The sequence below is a fragment of the Marmota marmota genome, unplaced genomic scaffold, assembly GCF_001458135.2.
Source record: "Marmota marmota marmota unplaced genomic scaffold, marMar, whole genome shotgun sequence".
Lineage (NCBI taxonomy): Eukaryota > Metazoa > Chordata > Mammalia > Rodentia > Sciuridae > Marmota > Marmota marmota.
In genome coordinates, this window is record NW_025999941.1 from 12,477,972 (window position 1) to 12,500,713 (window position 22,742).

Sequence of the window (22,742 nt, forward strand, 5' to 3'; positions counted from 1 at the left end):
AAAAAAAAAAAAAAAAAAGCCAAAAACAAACACCAGTGCAAGCTCCTGGAACTGAATTCACCCCCACTTATTACGGGCATAATATTTGTGTTCCCTCAACGCCAAATGTTGACATCATAAGCACCATCTTTTTTAATATTTATTTTTTAGATATAATTGCACACAATACCTTTATTTTATTTGTTTATATGTGGTGCTGAGGATCAAACCCAGGTCCTCACACATGGTAGGCAAATATTCTACCGCTGAGCCACAATCCCAGCCCTTAAGCGCCATCTTGATGGTATCAGGAGGTGAGCTCTTTAAGAGGTATTTGGTCATAAGGCTAGAGATTAGTGCCCTTGTGACATAGGCTTGAGGGTTTTTTTGTGTCATGTAAGAACACAAAGTGAATCTGCTTCTCTGCAACCTAGAAGAGAGTTCTCACCAGAACCCAGCTCCCCTGGCACCCTGACCTCAGACTTAACCAGCCTCCAGAATTGTGGGAAGCCAATCAGTCTACGGCAATATCTTATGGAAGCCTGAACTAAGAATCTCTCTCTGCCTGTCTCGTTTTCTCTGATTCTTTCTGCACACATGATGTCCTCTCACTGTCCATCAAGTCTTTAGGCCCCCAGGGCTTGTTTGAGTCGGTTTTTTTTCACTGCTGTGTCTAAAAGACCCAACCAGCACAACTGTAGAGGAGGAAAGGTTTATTTAGGGGCTCATGGTTTCAGAGATCTCAATCCATAAGTGGCTGGCTCATTCCTTGGGGCTCAAAGTGAAGCAGGACATCATGGCGGTAAAGAGTGGCAAGGGGAAGTGGCTCACAGGATGATGAGGCATCATAAAAAGAGAGCCATTTCTTGTCAGCTACAAAATATATACCCCAAAGCCACTCCCCTAATGCCCACCTCTTCTACCCCCACCTTCCAATTAACCCCTGTCAGGGGATTCATTCACTGATTGAGTTAAGGCTCTTATAACCCAATCATTTCTCCTCTAACCCTTCTTGCACTGTCTCTCACATGAGGTTTTGGGGACACCTCACATGCAAACCGTAACAGCGCTATAGCAGGTATCACCTCTTGTTGCGTTCCAGCTCTTTTCCCCTAAAGTTCTCCCCACCATCTAGGAGCTTACTTATGTCCTTTTCCTTGGAGACTCTGAAACAATGCAACCTCTGGAGTCCTGGTATAAAAACCTGAGGATTGTCCTGTGAGGACAATTCTTCAGATTTGGTAAAGCCACTCCTCATCTAGGAATCAAGAGATAGGTGGGGGCTGGTGGTGGAAGGGGAATTCTGTGGAGCAGAAGGGTTGAGAGGCTGAAGGTCTCTAGTAGAGGGTCCATTTCTGACATTTATAATTTTTCTGACAAATGGTAACCTGGAGAGTAAATTCATCTTAGCAAAAGGCCTTTATGGTAAGGAAGCTTCTTCCCAGGGCATGTGGCATTGCTGAGGAGTGTGATGTTTTAATGATACTATTACTCCAAGGGGGCATCCCAAGACGTTTATATACTGAGAAACTCCTGAAACACAAAGGTTGGTGGTAGAGAGAACACTCTCTATTAGGAAAGGACTTTCATCCAGTTGAGTGAAACTTGGAGCGCTCTGTATGTGTTGGGAATTGGTACTGGGCGCCATCTTGGCCATTAGAGTTTTCCATGTTGGTTTCTGGTGATTGTTTTTTACTTATCAAAAGTCAGCTGGGGGTCTGACTTACTTGATGGAAGTTTACGGAGATAAATGGTTTTCGTACTTTAGAGGAAAAAAAAAGTTACTCAGAATTGATATCCTTGGTAAAAATAATAGTTATATTGTATTTTCTGTGTGCTGTGCGTGCACACAGGCATTTTAATGTGCGGGCTGCGGGGGGGTGGGGTGGGGTGGGGAGGGTATGAATTTTGGAGTTAAAAACCAAATATTTTCCTGAAATTCACTAACTATCCCCAGGTGAGCAAGATTTCATTTTGGACAGTGCAGTGAAACTTAACTAATTATCCATGTTGTGTGTTTGTATGCCTGACAGCGATGCCTTCAAAATATTTTGGTATGCAACCTTTCTTCTTTTGTGTTGTCAGACAACGTGGCAGCTGTCAGATGGAGGGGAAGCAGGAGACGTTGGCATCGCTATTCTGCCACCTTCACTGAGGAGACCCTATAAATAACATAATAGGATAAAACCAGGCACAGAGGGAGAGCAGCAGGTGGCACTCGCTCTATCTAGAGCTGGAGGAGTAAATAAATTTCAATGCCTTCCTGAAACCAAAGAGCAATGAGATTACAGAGAATGGAGCTTTTGTTATGAGAGAGCCCAACATTTGAAGTAAACAATAATGATGATGATACTTTTCATTAACATGCCGCTTTCCCCCTTTGAAGGTGTTTCAAAGAATAAAGGGCCCTGTTTTCCGAAGAGCCAGTTTCCCCTCTCATCACTGTGAAGAGTCTGTCCTGAAGGCCTCTTCAGAGAGGGGAGGCCATATTGATCTGTGGCTGGTGGTAGGGGCAGGAAATGAAGTCTGTTGTTCACTTCAAATGTTACTAAGCCCTCAGCAACTCAGTGAGGCCCTGTCTCTAAATAAAATACCAAAAAAGGGCTGGGGATGTGGCTCACTGGTTAAGTGCCTTTGGGTTCAAACCCTGGTACCAAAAAAACCCCTGTTACTACAAAGTATATTTTTCTCTAATTATCATAAGTGCACAACAAAGAGACCCTCCTTTAGAATATTCTTAATTATTACCTTATGTCTCAGCCTGTCTCTTCCCTGCACATTCCTTGCCATGTCGAATCTCTTGCAATCTCCAGAGTCTGAACTCCATTTCTCTTGGGTCTGAATGCTTCCTTCCAAGGGAGCTGACTCTCCTACCCTCCGGTGATCACCTGTAGCAGCCCAGCATTCCTATTGTCATTGTGTTGTTGTCTCCAATCTCATGTTTGTAACCAGATTTTTGAACTACTTGAGAATACAGAAGAGTTGACCTCCGGTATACTCTGAGTCTAGCAAACTTCTCTATTCCTTGTGGCTAAGCCAACCTGACCCATGCACGTAGAACCAACATTGAAAGGAGGAGTCTTGAGAAACTCGGGTCAGTGGCAAAAACTCTTGGTACCTCTGACCTTGTGGCATCTTGTCTTCTACTCCATCTGCCTTTTCAGCTCCTAATTCCAGTCCCCATTTGATTCTCAGCCTTGCCACACAGGCTTGGTTGCAGATTTGACTATCCCAGTTTTCCCAGCCCCAAACTGCCCCAACTGGAGCTTTGCAGGACCCTCTGGCATGTAGTCCCTCTGAGTGGCTGGTTTTGCATTAGCCAACCTTCAAGATCAGGGATCGGGCCACAGATGTGCAAAGGGTGAACACTTAACTTTCCTGTAATGCATCCAAATTAAGCCAGGGCCACCAGTCTGCATAATCTGACCCTGTTCTGCTTCTCCAGACTTTTGCTTTTGATTTTCTTCCCTTCCGTTAACTCATTCTAGCTTTTCAGCCCCTTCCTACTTTCTGCTTCTTGCACTCTGCTGGTCCCTCTCCTTGGAATGCTGTCCCTGCTTCTGATTGCAGGTCGGGTGCCTACCCATCTTTTCAGCATAGCCTCAGATGTCCCTTTCTTTCTAAAGCTGATCTTGCTCCAAACTCTCAACCTTCTCTTATGTTCTTCACGGCATACCTCACTGTCTGTCATGATTATTTACTTATTTGGCAATTTGTTTACACTCTGTCCCTTCCCATGAGGGGGAATGTAAGCTTCTGGAGAGCAGGCACCCTGTTTATCTTCTCTACCCCTGAGGGGGCACCAGATATAGAAAATGCTCAGTCCAGAGATGGAAGGTTGCGTCGATGTGCAAGGAGTGAGGGTACAGCACGAGAGAGCTCTTCCTTCACTGCAGGCCCTGTGTCTTCTCTGCTGCTGCCCATGGTCTGGTACCTAATGGAGACTGAAATGGCTAACATCAGAGATGCCAAGTTGTGTTAGGGATCCATCCTCAATGAATTACCTGACTCTCCTCACACTTGAAAAAAAGAGTGACACCAGTTCCTATGTAACCCTATGTTGAGTGTCTGGCATGGATGACATAATGATGTCCTCTGTGCTCAGTCCAGGTGGTAAGCCACCTCCAACTGCAGTATCAGGTCTGTTCGTCCAACCCTCTTCAGAGTTAAAGGGGGTTCTGTTCTAGGGTCCTGCTTGCTATGTACACCCAACACAGATCACTGGGGAGGCTGAGGAGTGTGACCCCATTTTTCAGAAAAGCAAACCAAGCCTTAGAGGCTCTATACCCAGTGGTTAAAAAGAAGACCAAATAGTGAACATCTGTGCTGGTTGTGAAATCTAACTTGGTGTGTTTCCCATGATACCCGTATCATTCTCCTGGTCCTCCGACACAGTTTTCCAGCTTCTTCTGTTACATCATTCAGGTTGACTGTGATTTTTTGAGAGTATCTATAACTCGTAGAATAAGGCTTCCTTTAATAGCATTTCCATGGGTTTGTGGTGAATTCCCTTAATAAATGTGTCCAGGGACAGAACTTTCCTATGTTCATATATGAATACACAACCAGTGAAACGCCACATCATGGACAACCTCAAGAATGGGATCCTAATTAGAATACATTATGCTCCCTGTGTATATCATATGCCAGCATGCACTCCACTATCTAAAAAGAACAAAAATAAATTTACTAAACAGCCCATGGGGGAAAAAACAATGTGTCCCTGGAGAGCACCTACAGGTCACTTCTTAATGCTCTAGAGCAGGGATGGACACACTTTTGTTACAGGGCCAGATGGAAATTGTAAACTTTACCAAGAGTCACACTTGAGGATATTTTATAAATACTTGATGACAAGAGATAAGAACAACATCCAGGATTTTTTCCCCAAAATTTAAAAATATAATACTATTCTTAACTCATAAAGAATTAGGTTTGTCCTGAAGGCTATGTCAAATGACTTCTGCTCTAGGAGAAGAACAGAAATATTGGCCCAGGATGCCAGATAATGAGTTTAATTAACTATGAACATATGTGTGAATATGTACATATAAATACACACACTGATTGTGGTGGTGCACACCAGTGATCCCAGCAGCTTGGGAGGCTGACGCAGGAGGATCTTGAGTTCAAAGCCAGCCTCAGCAACAGCAAGGCACTATGCAATGCAGTGAGACCCTGTCTCTAAATAAAGTACAAAATAGGGCTGGGGATGTGGCTCAGTGGTCGAGTGCCTCTGAGTTCAATCCCTGGTACAAAAAAAAAAAAAGAAAAACACGCACATATATGTAATGAAATATAAGGTATTAGTATATTTCTATATATCTACCTCCATTGGTAGATGGTATATTGCATACATACATACCCTGAAAATTTTCTGAACAATGTTAGTCTCCTAATCTCATCAACCTGGCCTTTAGCCATGGCCACATTGCTCCTTTATCTGGGAGGCAAGGATTGTGTGCCTGCCTCTATGCTTGTGTCTGGAATTTCTTTCTGAGTTCCTATAACATCCCTGGAAAGTTAGAACGAGCCCTTTCAACTTGGCCAAAAGAAGCATGTTCTCTGCCTGGGACCCTGTTGGTCAGGGAGTGAATGTTGTCAGGTGGGGGCATAGCATAACCTTTCTCCCTTCTTATAAGTTCCTGAAGGAGACTTTCTGCTTACTGCATCTCTCCTCTCCCTTCTGAGACATGTCAGTTATCCAAAGCCTCACTAGACTTGATTTGCAGATGTTCTTTTACCAATAGAACTCTACTATATTGTCAAGAGCATACTATATTGTCAAGACCCTGAAAGTGGTTGGGTTAGGACTCTGTTGAAGGTTCTGTTTCCCCAGGTGTATGGGGAAGAGCCCTCACTGTTTAATCAATGGGGTGGTTACCAAAAAGGTTAAGGAATTGCCTGACCATTTAAGACTGGGTCCTTTGGTCATGCCTAAGCCGTATTTTCACTGTATCATGTTGGTTTTCTTCTCTGGAAAGTCCTTCCCAATGGTCTTTAATAGCACTTTAAACATCATCTGGAGTTAGAGCAGAGCCAGAAGTCAGGATTCCCCTGTGTGCAGCCTAACAGAGCTGTGTGTTAGTTATTAGGGCTGTTTCCCAAATACATCGTCCTCTCCTGGGACAGTTACACTTGCTGCTTCCTCCACGTACTGGGATGGTTATACTTCCTGCTACTTTTCAGTTAGATGCCATCTGAGACTTGCTCTGAATGATAAAATGTGAGAGGAATTGCAAGTGTCTCTTCTAGATGGAACCATTTAATTGCCAGAGTAAGATACTAAAGTGCTCCTTTGCCTTAGTTATAGGGACTATGTAAGGGACCCTCCATCAACCTGGGTCCCACTATAACCACAGTCTGCAGAGACCCTTAACAACCCATATAGGGTATTTGTGAGTGGGAAGTAACTCTTTGTGGTCGTAAGTCACTGAGATTGGAGTTTATTGTTACTGTAGCATAACCTCACTCATCCTGACTGTTATGCTCTGACTGGCCAAACGGATAGGAGCCAAATAATTAAAAGAAAATTAGCCTGTCAAACTGTTTATTTGGACTGATCCCTGTTAAAAGTGGTTTCCAGGTGGACTCTTTCTGGAGACTGCCATCCTGTAGACCACACTTGCTGAGCTGGAGTTGTGCTCCAGTTTTGTGTTGAAAAGAAAACCAATAACCAAATCTCTGTCCTAGGAAAAACCATGCATTGGTTAAATAAATCCACCTGCATCCAGTGAATGCCAAAGCTTTTTACTCTGTGCATATTTACTGAGTGCCTCTTGCATACAAAGCAGTATTAGAGCCCCAGACTGCTTCATCAGACATTTTTTGATAGGAGAGCTGCAAATATTCCCTTTGAATTATTGCTTGTTTTCTTTGTAGTCAAGCAGTCAGTAAGAAGGACACCTAATGAGTAGCTATTGCATCTCTATGCAGACAATTTAAAAATCCATTCTAGATGCCTGCTGCCCAACCTTGGAGAGGAAACCTCTCACCCTCCACAACTGTCACTGAACAGGCTTATCCACTTCTTCTGTGTGTGAGAATTTGGTCAGAAGAAGCCCCTGGCAACTTACATGGCAGTGAGTTTACTTTGACCTCTTTGGATTGAAAACTTATTGCCAACTTAGCAGGCCCCCTCTCTGCTAGCATGAGCAGATTATGTGAAAAATCAAAACTGACAGCACGTTTAAATCAAACCCCTAACCCAAATTGGGTGTCAGTATATCTTATGGAGCAATTTAAATCCCCAGATGAAAAAGCAAATGGGGCATTATTGCAATGGCTTCAGGATGGGTCCTGAAGGGAGAACTGTCCAGCGGCTGAGAGCCAGATGCTGGCAGACAAGGCTGAGGTTGCAAGGAGGGAAGTAGGTCATTCGCCATCCAGGAAACTTGGAGAAGCCACAAAATATAAAACTCCTTTCTTTTTGCTTGCCACCCACCTGCAGCGGCTATAGGATTACCTGTCTGAAGCAACATAACCGGGAAATCAACTGTTTCTCTTGCTGCAAAATAAACCAGATTTATTCAGTAAATAATTGTTTAATGGATTTTCATGAGGTTATATGATAGTTGAATGAAGAAATAGAAAACTCACCAAGAAGTGGTCTCTTCAGTGAAGGTGTTCCTGATGCCCCTCTGAGACCTTTAGCTCACGGGTTCTTGAATTGCATTTTGCCAGTGTAGAAGATGGAAAAGGAACCCCCTGAATTTTGAATCGTCCAGCTTTCTGTGTGTTGTGGAAGGGGGTAGAAATATGTTAAAGTGTGTTTGTGTGTCGTTGCTGTGACAAATACCAAAAAAAAAAAAAAGAGAAAAAATCAGAGGAGGAAAGATTTATTTGGATTCATAGTGTCAGCGAGTCTAGCCCTTGGTCAGGTGGTTCCATAGCTGTGGCCTGAGGTGAGGTAGGAACATCATGGCAGCGGGACATGACAGAGGAGAGCTGCTCACCTCATGTCAGCCAGGAAGCAGAGAGAGAGAGAGAGAGAGAGAGAGAGAGAGAGAGAAAAGGTTCTAGGGACAAGATCTACCCTTCAATGTTCTATGCCCAGTGACCTACTTCCTCCAAAAAGACCTCATCTCCAACTATGCTATCAAATTCCTCAGTGGATGAATGCATGACAAAGCCCGATGGCTCCCAATCCAATCACTTTCCCCAAAGCCCACCTCTGAAAATTGCTACATGGTGGACCAGGTCACCGACAGATGAGCCTTTGGGGACTATTCCAATTCTAAACCATAATCAGAGGCTATGTGGAGGAAGACGGGGAAAAAACAACATTTCTGTGTTGGCAGAACTTTTCAGTATTGGCCATTTCTGTCCCAAATCCCTCTCTGAACCACAGGATCAGTATTTTTGAGACAGGAGCCACAGCAGTCAAGAAGAAGTCAAGAATCTTCTTTTTTGTGACTGTGAAGAAAGGAAGTATCTATGGCTTTATCAAAAGAAATTCTGTGGTCAAGGTGCTCAGGGAAATGAGCAAATCCTTAATTTTGAGGACTCTTTCTTTAGAAGGTGGGATTACGATAATCTTGCTTCATGTGCAAGACTTTGGGTGTCTTACAAGAAGCACAGTTTAGTTCCTCCAGTGTTGATCAGCTAGGCTTTGGACCTCAGAGTTGTGTAGCAGATATGGCTTCAAACTCTCTTGACTACTTCTTATGCCATGGTTGTAATGACTAATCCATGTGGGTTCCAAGCGGTTTTGAACAGATACACTAGGGGGCTCTTACTTAGGTGAGCACCGCATACATACCTCCTGCCTTTGTTTGTGGCCTCTCCAAGGCTGTGGCATAGGGTGACTGTCAGATGTGCCGGGCAGGTTTCCAGGTGCAGCCTATATGCACAGGAATTAAGAGTCCTTAATGCAACCTTCATCAAGGGGTTGAGAGCCAATGGAGAGTGTTTCTTCTCCTCTTCTCCCAGTGGATATTTCTAAGACATTTCATAAAGCTCGTAGGAAGGTGCTAGGAACAGCGCATCTCAGTGTCCATGATAGGCCAACCTGGAGTGATATCTTTGGGCTTCTCCACCTTCCTGTCTCACTATCCAAGTCTCCTGTTCTAGGGGCCCATTGGTCAAATGAACCATCGACATGCAAACTTTGCAATCTTCCTCTTGAAGTCTTTCCTCAGACTCGTTCCATTCATAGACACCACCCTCCTTCCGTAGATGTGTGTAATTTTAGACCAAATGCAGTCTTACTGCTGTTGGGACATTATTAGTGAATATAAAAGCTACCACTCACTTTTCCATTTCCAATATGGTTTTAGCACCAGGGGCCAGTGGACTGAAATGATCCCATTAAAATGGTCGATGACCTATTTTTCTCCTTTAATGTGGATTCCTAGCCCACTGGATTGCTCCTTTGTGACTCTCGTTATAAAGCCTTGACCTTCAGAAAAGGAATTTAAGTATAGGGCTGTTTCATGGTATTGGCCTGCCTTCTCCTTATGCTTTTTGATTTTTGTGAAGTATAAACAGGCTGGGGAGAGTGCTGACGAGGCCAGTGTGTGACCTTGATCCCGGCACAGTTGATTGGCCTTGCATGAAGCCAAACCATCACGTAGCCCTGAAAATGCATTCTGAATGCCAGAGGAACGTGGTGGCATCAGTGTGTTCTTTGGTCACCCGCCGCAGCAGATGACAGTGCACATTTCACCCTCACTCCTAAACAGCAAACATGAGGGTCAATGACAGTGACCTAGAAGCTCAGCCTTGCATGTAATGAGACAAACGTGTGTGTAGAGGTGTTTTAGCTGGTTGAGTAAGACTCCGATGAGACTTGTGGCATCAGAGCCCTGTGGTTCAGAGTGTGAGGGCCAGAGACCTTCTGAACCCTTGGTCTATAAGACAAGGGACTTTGTAAGATGCTGTATGCTCATCAAACAGCTTCAAGGCTCAGGTGACCAGGAGGAGCCAGGCTCTCCATTCCTGCATTATCCTTCTTCCACAGCAAGAGCAGGGGAGCTGGCTTCTCACTCAGAGGGCACCCTTGCCTTGAGACAAGTGTTTGTGCATGAAGGGGGACAGGGAGAGAGGGGAGTGCTGGAGTCTAACTAGCAGCATTTGGGTGACCTAATGCAGGACATGGGAGGAGGTGACTGTAGACAGCCCCCAGCCAAGTGCCCTTGGCATCTCTTCCTCACAGGACATTTAATTTAAGCTCCTGTACAATGAGACTTGGTTGTATGTTGGGGGATGGGATTCACCTTTGATCCCACAGACTCAGGAGGGGGCTGTTAAACTGGCAGGCATTTGGGCAAAATTTTTATACTTCACCCAGGGGGACTGGTGTGGTGAATTCCCTTTCAAATCTTTGCAAGGCTGCTGAATGCTCCAAGAAGTTGGTCTTAGGGTGCGTTTGCTGTGGCACTTCCTCCATTGTCCCAAATGAGTTGACTCTGCAGCCGTGTTTCCAATGGCAATAAGTCATCTGGCAACTCAGGAGCTGATGTTGACCTTGAGTTTCAGAGAAGGTCATGTGACTGCTCAGGAAGGCTGCAGTAGGGCAGAGACTTCACTAATGGTGGAATTCATTCTCTAAGATAAAGTTGGGTTTGAAGCTGGGTACAGTAGCCCAAGCCTCCAATCCTAGCTCCGGAGGCTGAGATAGGAGGATCACAAGTTCAAAGCCAACCTCAGCAATGGTGAGGTGCTAAGCAACTCAGTGAGACCCTGTCTCTAAATAAAATACAAAATAGGCCTGGGGATGTGGCTTACTGGTCAAGTACCCCTGGGTTCAATACCCATTACCGCACCCGCCCCCCGCAAAAAAAAACAAAAACAAAACTACATCAAAATCTATCATAGACACTAGAACTGGGAATGTGGCTCAGAGCTAGAGCTCTTGCCTAGCACGTGTGAGGCACTGGGTTTGATCCTCAGCACCACATAAAAATAAATAAAATGATGGTATTGTGTCCATCTACAACTAATGTGTTTATATAGATACATATATATATATAGATATATATATATAGATATATAGATATATAGATATATAGATATATAGATATATAGATATATAGATATATAGATATATAGATATATAGATATATAGATATATAGATATATAGATATATAGATATATAGATATATAGATATATAGATATATAGATATAGATATATAGATATATAGATATATAGATATAGATAGATATATAATGTTTTGTATGTGTTTTATGTTTTATATAAGAAAATACATGCACTGCTTGACTGCTTGTCTACCAGGTGGGGACCTGTGAGAATTCCCTGAGAGATTGTGCACAAGCCTGTCTGTCTCAGTCTCCCAGGTGATGTGGTTTAGCCTCTCCTACATGCTTAAGAATTACTGGTTAAGCAGCCTCCAGCCAAGTGCCCTTGGCATCTCTTCCTCACAGGACATTTAATTTAAATTCCTGCCTCCTCGAATGGAATAAAACCACCACATTCTGAAGCTGGAATGGCAGACGCCTACTGCTGAGCTCTGTCATCCCCTGCCAGAGATCGTCTCCCAATTTAATGCAAGATCAGTTTTGGTACCCGGTGACGCTGCGGTGTACAGCAAAGGGTTAGAAATCAGAGAAACCCGGAGCAGTGACGAACTCAGTAAACCCAGTGCTTTGGAACAGACTCCTCCCAACGTGGTGAGGACGCCAGTCCAACAGGCAGGTAGGGCCCTTGCTGCCTGGGATAGCATCTGACTAATGCAGCCGAGAGGAAGCTCCCACCATTGGTTCCCAGGGGGCAGGTTTTGTGCAGCTGCTGAGAACTTGTTTATCTGCTGTAATCCAGGTATGGAATGAAATCTGGAATCCCGTTAAATATTCCAGGTGACATCTCTGGTCTCCCCAGTTTGTCATTACTTCAGTAAATTGTTGAACACCTATATGCATTAGATACTATTTAGTGTGATGACATCCAGAAGTAAGACACGGTCTCATCCTTCTGGGAAGTCCAGTCTAGACTGGCTACTCCTGAGTGTCCTGTGATTTGTCATCTCAAGATATTCCATCTGTCAGAAAAGTGTTCCTTTGCTGGTTAGGTGTGGGGAAATACCATATAGGACATTATTATTATTATTATTATTATTATTATTATTATTAGCAGCAGCAGCAGCATTAGTAATGGTACTGAGGAGCGAACCCAGGGGTGCCTAACCACTTAACCGACATCCCCAATCCTTTTTTACTTTATTTTGGGACAGGGTCTTTCTGAGTTGCTGAGGCTGGCTTGGAACTCACAAACCTCCTGCCTCAGCCTTCTGAGTTGCTGGGATTATGGGCACATGCCATAGCACCTGGCAGGACGTTATTCTTGAAGAGTTCTACTATGTGCCACCACCAGAAACCTCTGAGATGGAGAAAAAGAAGGGAAAAGAAACAACCTAACTCAACGTTTCCTATGCTTATTTAAACATGAACCCTTTTGTCATTTAAAACTTCCCAACATGCCCTGGATTCTATGTTCCCTGTTGGTCTAGAGGAAATCCGTCACAATGAGATATCAGGTTGCTAGACAGATTCTAACCAACGCTGCCCAAACCTGTACGCATACAGATGCAGATCCATGTACAAACTTCAGACGCTTTGGGATCTGATTGCATTTTTAAAATTTCCTAGAAGAGAGATTGTGCATGGGACATTTCCATAGCTAGACAGTTCAGGTAAATAGGCGAGGTTGGTTGGTGGGAGCTCATTTGCACCCACTCTGAGTGTGGCATGCCCTGGTGAACTGGGAGCCCATACCTCTCAGTTCTAGCCAGTTGCTGCTGTGGGACGGAATGGGAAACTATGCCCCACCTCCTGCCCACGTGCTGGGGGTGCAGTCTAGGCCCTCAGGCATGCCAGGCAGGTGCTCTATCACTGAAGCACACTCCCAGCTTCTGTGTTTGATGGGAAAATGGATCAGAACCATGAAGACTTTATATTTCTTAGGGCATGGAAACCTGTATCTTTAGGTGTCAAATTTCACAACTTTAATGTGCTTTTTTCAAGTGCATAAAACACTGGGATGGCCCATGATAAACAAAACAACAAATGCACATAGAGAATTTTAAGAACTATTAGGCTATAACCTGTCCCTGGAGGTTATGGACTGGGGTTATGGACTGTCTTAGTTTCCTGTCATTACAATTGATACCTGAGATGAGCTAATTGAAAAGAATAGAGGTGACAGTTTAGCTTGTGGTTCTGGAGACTGAGATATCCAAAAGCACAGTGCTGACATGCTCGACTTCTGGTGAGGGCCTCGTGCCATCAGAACATGGCAGAGAGTATCATGAGGCAGAACAAGCTAGTGAGAAGGAGCTCATGTGTACAATAGTCTTTTCCATCATAACCGGTCAATTTATGAATCCATAGCCCTTCTGCCCTCATGACCCAATGGCCTTCCAAAGCCTCCCCCACCAAATGCCATTAATGTGCAAATTTGGGGATTGTTTTCTACACATGAAGTTAGGGGTACACATGCAAACCACAGCGCGGCCCATTTTCAGATTAGTAATTTGCAAACTTTAGAAAACCAAAGGATGTGAGAGTCTCTGAGGCCAATTCTGTGCTTGGATAAGGCTGTGGGTAACCCAGGCTGGCCTCAGATTTGTGATTCTCCATGGAAACCTTTGTTGGCTTGTTCAGCCATCGACGTTGCCTCAGCTGATGGCTTTTTGCTCTGCGATACACTTTCTTCAGTTAGCTTCTAGGTCAGCCCAAGCTCTTGGTTTGCTTTCTACCTTATTCATCCCCCTTTCCTTGTGGGCAATGTTGGAAGGCACCAGGCTGCGGTCCTCCATCCGAGTCTCTTCTCCTTCTCTGCTTCCTTGGGGATCTCACATAGCTTCATGGTCCTAAGTGTCCTGTGCATGCCAAGGGTGTGCACATTTATTTTTTCCAGCCTGATGCTTCTTCCTAAACTCCAGACCGGTCTATCGAAGAATCTTGTCACCTCTAGTTTAAAGGAGATCTTGACCTAGCAGATCAAAGGCAAGACTCCTGATCCCCCTGAACTGCAGGGTCTTCTTCACATGGCTGCCTTTGGCATCTTGATCAGGGTCTTGGAACTGGCTATCATGGACTATAGAGCTCATCCCCAGTATTGGTCAGCTTTCTGTCACTATAACTTAATATCTGAGATAATCCACTTACAAAAAGAAAAGAGTTACTTTGGCTTATTTGGAAGTTCTAGTCCATGATTAATTGGTCCCATTACTTTTAGGCCACTTAAGAGGACTTAAGATTCCCAGGAGCATGTGAAGGAACAAACTGCTCACATTCATGGCCAGGAAACAAAAGAGTAGGAGGAAGGGGCCAGAGACCCCTAATCCCCTTTTAGGATATACCTCTTAGGATGCTCCTGCTAGGCCATACCTTGTAAAGCTTATATATTGCCTCCTAATAGGGCCACCTTGGGACCATGTCTTTACCACATGAACCTTTAGGGGTAAGTTCGGGATTCAAACCATAGCAGTCCCTTACCTCCTTTAAGTCTTGAATCAAATGTTGCCTTCTCAAGGAGGACAGTCCTGAGCAGCCTTAACCTTTTTTTTTAGCACCTGTCTTCTAACATACAATATATTTTTATTTATTTATGTGTATTATTTAGCCTCTGACTCTTCAGGATAGGATATAAATTCTCCAGTGGGGATCCTTATCTCTTTCATTCTTACTGTACTTTCGTGTCTAAGAGTACAGCATAGTAGATGCTTACTAAACATTTGTTGAATGAATGGAATGTAGTAGAAGCATAATAAGCACTTGATGAATAAATATATGCCATTTGTCACTTGGCAGAGAACTTCCAGAAAAGGCATGTTTATAAGCTCAAGTTTGTCATAAAATTTCCAGAGTTAATTGTCTGCCAATTGTATTAAACCCCAAACTATTACTGTGTACACAAAGAATGTCTTCAAGATATATTTGATAGCTAGAAAGACTAGGAGGGAAAGACTTGAAGAAATTTTATATACATACTTATACTCTTTTTTTTTTTTTTGGTGGAGGGGGATACCAGGGATTGAACTTGGGGCACACGATCACTGAGCCACATCCCCAGCCCTATTTTATATTTTATTTAGAGACAGGGTCTCACTGAATTGCTTAGTTGCTGAGGCTGGCTTTGAACTTGAGATCCTCCTGCCTCAGCCTCACGAGCCACTGGGATTACAGGCGTGCACCACCATGCCCAGCTACATGTATACTCTTTTAGCCAGGGATTTCACATCCTGTTCCATAGACCAAATACTGTAATGGACATGCTTGTTTAAATATTCTACCAGCTTTTTGCTAGGGTTCCAAATTTAAAATTAAAAAAGAAAAAAAGCACTATAGCCTTCTCCCTCAACTGAATAGCTCATTTCCCAGTGTGTTGCTAATCTGCAGTTTTGCCCCAAAGATAGTATTTTTAAAAACTTTCACACTGAGTTCCTTTGTGTATGAAAGACAAAGTTATTATCAAAATTATTACTCATGTTCTTTGTCATGCAAAAAGGCATAAGTAATGTTTTTAATAATGCAAGCCATTAAAAAGTGGATGGGCTGAATTCATTGTGTCTGTTCCCAACCCATATTGGAAAGAATTTTTTTTCTGTGCAAAAAGGTGTAACCCCTTGATGTCTGCATGAGTTTTTCCTCTATTTTTTTTTTAAATATGAAGTTGAACATGTATTTCGCTTAGAGATTTGGAGCCAACTCCAGTCTTTTCAAGCCGAAGCTTCTGGAGAAGAAAAGGATTTGAAAAAGGGTTCGATTCACTGCAAGAAAGAGCTTTCTTTGGTAGGAATTTTGCTGTGGAGGAAAAAGTTGTGGCATTTTTATAAAGAATGACTGGTGCTCTTGTTCACAGTAGTTTGGGGGGGAGGTTTGTTGGTGATATTTGGGGAGTTAAGCTCTCCTTTAGGACAGAAGCTCTATTGTCACTGGTAGCTAAGAAATAATTGGATGGTGTGTGCTTAGCAGAGACCTTGCATGTGAACGCCTGTCCCTCTGGTTCTTGGCATCACTGAGCTTAGGCATCACTAAGATCAGGGAAAACTTATCCACTGAGCCTCACCATGTCTTTGAAACATGGTGCTCCAGGCTGCTGCCACCAATCAATTTTAGTTGACATGTGAAGTTATGGTGATGGATAGAACAAAAGAAGTGGTAAGATAGTATTTGGAAAGAATAGACAGCAAGGGCAGGTGAACACATAGTCAAAGTCTGGAGTCAAGGTCAAATTTCAAGTGCATCTGGTTGCTGCTGCTATCACACTAGTCTTCCTGCTTTCCAAACTTCAGGTACCCGAGAAGGCTTTTGCACCATGCCTGTTGGCCCTCACTGGGACATCTCAAACCCCCATGAAGAATCTCAGAGCATAAGAGATGTGGTTTTAAGAACCACATCACTTCACTTCGCTTAGAGCATTGTGACTACACCCAACCAATGTCCTCATCTCCTTAAATCATTTGACATACAAATGTGACATGTTCTGAGCTTCACTTAGAAGAATCTGATGGCAGCCTGTAGCTTTCATTATTTTTCCAAATAACAGTCTTTGTTATAGTCAAGAGTCCCAACCTGCCAGGCGCGATGGCACACACCTGTAATCCCAGCTGCTTGGGAGGCTGAGGCAGGAGGATCGTGAGTTCAAAGCCAGTCTCAGCAACTTAGCGAGGCTTTAGGTAACTTAGCAAGACCCTGTCTCTAAATAAAATATTAAAAGGGCTGTGGCTCAGTGGTTAAGCGCCCCTGGGTTCAATCCCTGATACCTCCCCTGAAAAAAGTTATATAATGGGAGACCATGAAAGAAGACCTCAAAATAAAGTAGCAGCCCCAAAGAGAGGAGAACATGGAATTTTTTCAGACCCCAAGCATGTAGTGCGTCTCTGCTGTGGGAAGAATTTGTGTTAGATTTTTCTTCTAGCTTTCAGGAAAGCAATGTGTTCCTTTATTGAAAGGATGCCTGGATGTGAGGGTGGCCTGATTAGGTCAGAATTAGCTTCTTCTTTTTTTTTTTTTTTTTCCTCCTTTTCACTGAGAGAAGCAGACACCATCTGTGGAAATTATTTAAATCTGCGTGCCTTCCAGGGAAGTTGTTTTATTTGCCACCGCATTTCTTGTAGCGCCAGGGAGCTTGACAATCATTCCAAACTTTGCCTGCAAAAGCAAGAGTATGGCCTGTGGCCATTAGATTAACACTTTAGATTAATTAAAAAGCAAATGCAATCAGGGCCTCTGGATTGTTCTCCAAAGGTCCTTTCTGTGGAGGGACTCGGGACCACAGCTTACGGGCAGGGAAGACTTGAATCTTTCATCAGGATTAATTTAAAATGTCGTTTTCCCCAGTGTGAATAGAATAGAAGCCAGTGGGAGTCTACAGTCTGTCTTGCAGAATGGGCTTCGGGGAGAGGATGGAGAGGGGTAAGGAAGGACACCAGGAGTCAGATCACATCCTAGGTCCTCCAATTCCTATGTGTCCTCTACTTTCTCAGGCAAGTGACTTAATCTCTCAGAACCTCTGCTTTTACATCAGCAAAATGGGGATAAATAACAGAACGCACATATCACAAAGCACTTAGCAGGTACGAGGTGCTCAAGAAATGGTGGCCATCACCCTGGGCACCTCTCTGGAGGGGTGTGTGTGTGTGTGCTAGTAGGTGCTTCGGCACTTAGTAATAATTGCTGATTTTAAAAACACAGACTCATGTTCACAGAAATGTCTATTTCTTTTTGGTCTTGGGCACTAGTACTCATGATCCAAACAACTGATTTAATTGTGTCTTTGTTGAATGTAATTTTGTTTGGAAGGACTTAATTTGACAAAGGGTATATCAAAGCCTAATGAATTATAATTTGCTTCATCTTTTTAAGATATGTTTCTGCTTTAGATAGCTTCAACAATTTTTTTTTTTTTTGTAACAGGGCTTGAACCCAGGGGCACTCAACCACTGAGCCACATCCCAGCCCTTTTTTATATATTTTGAGACAGGGTCTCACTGAGTTGCTTAGGTCCTCACTTTTGCTGAGGCTGGCTTTGAACTTGCGATCCTCCTGCCTCAGCCTCCCAAGCCACTGGGATGACAGGCATGCCCCACCGTGCCCAGCTCTGACTCTATTTTTTACACTGTAGGTCCTCTGAGGTCTAGGGCCATGGCTCAGTTGTCATTCCATTCCCCAGGCCTGGGATGGTGGTGACTGCCTTGGGAGCTCCCAGTTCCTGTTACAAAGACTGGATTTGTGCACATGTGGGCTGCCAGAGACGAATGCTGGGGCCCATGGCCCCCTGCTTTCTGAAATATGACATGGTCCCATAAATGACATCAGTTTGTATGCCTCCTCAGACAGTGACTAATGATGCTCGGTCTCCTTGAGCACATTAAGACACGGTTTCATTCTGTTAGCTCTCCTGCCTTGTAAATGAGAGCAGTGAACACGGTTTCTTTGCTCCAGTCATGTTTGGCTGCAGCAGATTCCGTTCAACCTCTTGACACCAATTTGTGTGATATTTTAGCATTTAGCATGAAGACAGGAAAATGGTACTCCTGCCTGCATCCTCTGAGCAGACAGACTACTTTCCGGTTTCTAGGTATGATCTGTGCATTCCTCAAGTCTCCTTCACACCATTGAAATTCCCCTCTTGAAATTCACTCACTAAACTCTCCCATGATCCATCACTAGGAAGCCGATTATCACAGTGTTGTCTTTTACCATTATTAATCTTAGGAGATTGATGCTCTCTGGTGCTTCTGACTGACTCACATGATTTTGGCTATTAATCTTTATCTCAATCAAATTATTTACTATTTTAACTTGAAAGGTTTGTCTGCCCCTGGGATTGAATCTTATAAGCATGGATGGCCTCCCAGTGAAAGCTATTTTTTTTTTTTTAATAATCCCACACACCTTTTGGTTTGCAAACATAAAAATTTCCCCTCCAGGGATCCCTGGACAGGTTTGCTATTTTCTCGAATCCCTTTCAAAACATTGCATTTCCTCTTCCTCTTTGTTCTTCACGGGGGCCAATTAAATGTGAACACGTTGGAGGTATTAAACTAGGCCTTTTCCTGGAAGATGAATGTTATTCGTCCACCAGTTTTGACTCTTTTCCCATAACTTTGCAGGATAAAATGCACCCCTCCCTGATTCACATGGCATAAGATTGCATAATAACCTGGTGGCTCTCCCTGACTGTGGGAGGCTATCACAACCCCTTCCCCTCCTCTTCCCAGATCAAGACCTGGCTACCAATGGAGAATTTAGCTCTAAGGGAGAATAATATTAAGGGGGATTAGAGAAATAGGCAAATCAGAAACCAGTCATCTCTGAAAGAGCAAATGGAGTCAGTAATATTATTAATGAAAGGAATGAAATGGAAATAACTGTTTCCTAAGACAGTGGTGTATGGCATTGGTTGTTGCAAAGACTCACTAGATGGAACACTGCCTAATGAACCTAATTAAGACTCAGTATATTCATTAGGATGTATTCACATACTTCTCAAGGAGTTGAGGGTCAAAAGTTAGGAAAAAAATGACAAATAAAATAGGGAGGGACAATTATTTATTCTGAATTATTCTACAGATAATCATAGTTTTGATTCTATATCTACAGAATGTTTTCTTTTTGAGATATGAACTAATTTTAGGTCTGTGTGATAACAAAGAAAATATAGGGAGGAAACCATGCTTGCTAAAGAGGACGGTTTCAGGAGACAGAAACCCCAATTCCTGATGATTTTTGACAATTAGTTGCTAGGGAAGCTGGAGATTTCTTTCCCATCCCATTTTTTGGGGTGGGGATAAAGTCTGGCAAATCGTAGTTTTGATAAGTTGAACTGTGGATAGGTGCATGAAAATGAAAAATGCCAAGGCATGTTTGGGTGTTCTTCGTTTTGGGTACCAGGGATTGAACTTGGGGGCACCGATCACTGAGCCACATTCCCAGCCCTATTTTGTATTGTATTTAGAAACGGGGGTCTCACCGTGTTGCTCAGCATCTCGATTTTGTCGAGGGTGGCTTTGAACTTGCAATTCTCCTCAGCCTCCTGAGCTGCTTGTTTGAGTTTGAAAGGGGGGAAAAAACATATACTAGATGAAAAATGAGTAATTTGATAATCAGTAGACATATAATTTTTGGAATTTATAAAAACACATTTGTACCGATGTCACACATCTCCCTGTGTGATCCTGTCTTTCCCTGAAGGGACTCAAAGTAGAAAAATGTAAAAGAGCTCCCCAGTTTGCAGAAAAGGAAATGGAGAGGCTGTAACTCACTCAAGATCGTGTGGCCTGCAGATGGGACTAATAGTTGATGGTGCCCCTGGTCCATGGCTGTGACTGTAGCTGCCCACTGTCCTTACAATGACCTTCTCAAGATGCAATGTAACAAGGCACAGGTCGTAGATGGAGATGGATCTTGAATGTGTGGCCTAGGAGGCTGATGACTCTCAGCCTTTTTCTCCCTGTTCCTGAGCCACAGCATGTAAGAGTAGGGTGACAGAAGCCCAGCAGAGCCAAATGAGGAGACCAGACGTTGTGAACCGACAACACATTGACTTCAAATATTTACCCTGAATTTCTTCCAACTCACAGATTGTCTTTGTGCCTTTTAAGAGGGCATAGAACATTGCTAGACAATATGAACTCTACACACGAGATAACATCTTTGTGATAAGCATGGAGCAAAATGTTGTGGATGAGTAGATAAGAAGCTTCCAGCCTCCCTGGGGCTCCCGGTTGGATGAACTGTCTCCATCCATCTTTCTCAATCACGTGGGCAACTAGTTAAAAATACAGCCTTGGAGTCTTTCCCAGTCTGACTAAACCAAAATCATGGTGGGGGCCCGGGGCTGGGGAGAAGAGGAAGGATAAAGAAAAATGTATTTGGAAAGGTAATCTGGGTGATTGGCTCTCACTCATAACTACACAGTTCAAGACCACCGCATCATATAACTGCCCCCCTTCATGTAAATGACTTGCATTAATGATTTAAACTGATTATTTGGGGGACATATGGCTGTGACCTCTTGGAAGGAAAGTAACATAAAAATTTCTTGCACACAAGTATGAGCTTTCTTCTCCTCTTCTGCCCTGCCTGCTAGGGACTGTCTAATTGAAAGGTTGGTCAGATGGAGTCTTGCTAGGAGGAAGAAATGGGAGAGCCTAATCTCCAGTCAGCTCTCTGGCTCCAGCTAGATAGGATTGTCTAGGTGCACACAACACACACCCTTCCACCAGACAGGCAGAATCTAGCAGGGAACTTAAACTCCCTGGAGGGAGAACATTTGTGTTGACTATAATCTCAGATCTAGGAATCCAAACCTCACAGGATGATCCCAGAATGATCAAAATGAGTCAAATTCAATATACTCCCCTACAGACTAGTTACATATATATAGAAAAAGAATTTAAGAAAGATCATAATCCCACTTGACTTCCAAAAAATGTGCTTATTTGTTCAAGCCTATTTATGGAGTGTCTTCTCTTTATGTCAGGAATACTGTGTTAGGTACCCAAACTGTTTGGGGATGGATCGCATTTGAATTCTGCAGATAAACCCAAATCACCTATCAGATGACCCCCGGGTGCTCTTCTGCCTTCCTGGAAAAGCAGAGATGGTTGGAGTGAGTGAAGGAACGGCCGGAGTGACAATGGAGCTCTTCTCTGCATGCAGCCCACACCTTCAAAGATGGAACTCACTGCCCATCAGAGAAACTAAGTGTGTTCAGATCCGGGCTAAAAGCTTTCCACCTGTTGCCTTGTAACATTTCTTGCTGCTTTCAGAAAGGGGAGAAAGAATTCGGTTGGGTGACAACACTTCTAATGGAGTCTTTTTACCTTTGATGGTTTCTGAAGGAAACATGCTTGCTCTGAAGTGCTTCAGTTCTTCCAACATCAGTTTGCTTTTTTTTAAATTTTTTCTATGTTTTAAGTCGCAGAAAGGGATTCATTTATAGCACTCCGATCCTGGGGTCCAGAGCAGGTGGTCTGGTAGCTCTGAGATCATTCAGTACTGTCTCTGCCCATGCACTGAAAGTTTCCAGAGACAGTTCCCTTCTTGTGATGGTCCATGTCTGTCTCAGGGTCATGTGAATCTCAAGATTTAATGTCAGGAGCATCTCACTAACCCTCCTGCTTCCTCTAGGTAACATGATGTCACCAGGAAGGTCCCATATCTGTCCTAAATATAACAGGGATAATATATGGCCTAAGAAGCTAAACAGTCAGTATTGCTGGGTCGATTCTCTAGCCATACAGATGCTTCTGGCAACACCCACCCCAACAGAGTCACTGGGAGAGTGAGATCAACTTTGCCTCATATCTTTGTTCCCTTTCAAAGTGAACATTGAACCTGTGTGTCAGTACTGAAGACAAAATTATTTTGAGCTCTCTCGCAACGACTTATATGGGAAGACACAAAGAATATGAAAAAACAGAATTGTTTCTTTCATATTATTTTAGCAAATATTTTGTATCTGGTTTCTTTTTTGATCTGCTGCAGGTACCTTATTGAACATACTGTGCTACAATTACTGTTCACTCAACAGTATGTGTGGAGTATTACCTTAGCTTTAAGTCTTCCCCTGCAGGGATTTTAGACTGCACATTGCCCTATATTGATATGCTATACCCGATAAAACCAGACCCCATGGTTAGATGTTGGGAGGTCCCCCCTTCCAACTATTATTATTCTATTGAGAGTGTAGTTACATTTAGCCCTTTTTGAACATCTGTATTTTTCCCCCTTTAAGATAAAAATCTTCAAAATGGAAATTGCTGGGTGAATAAGGCCTTATAAAAAGTT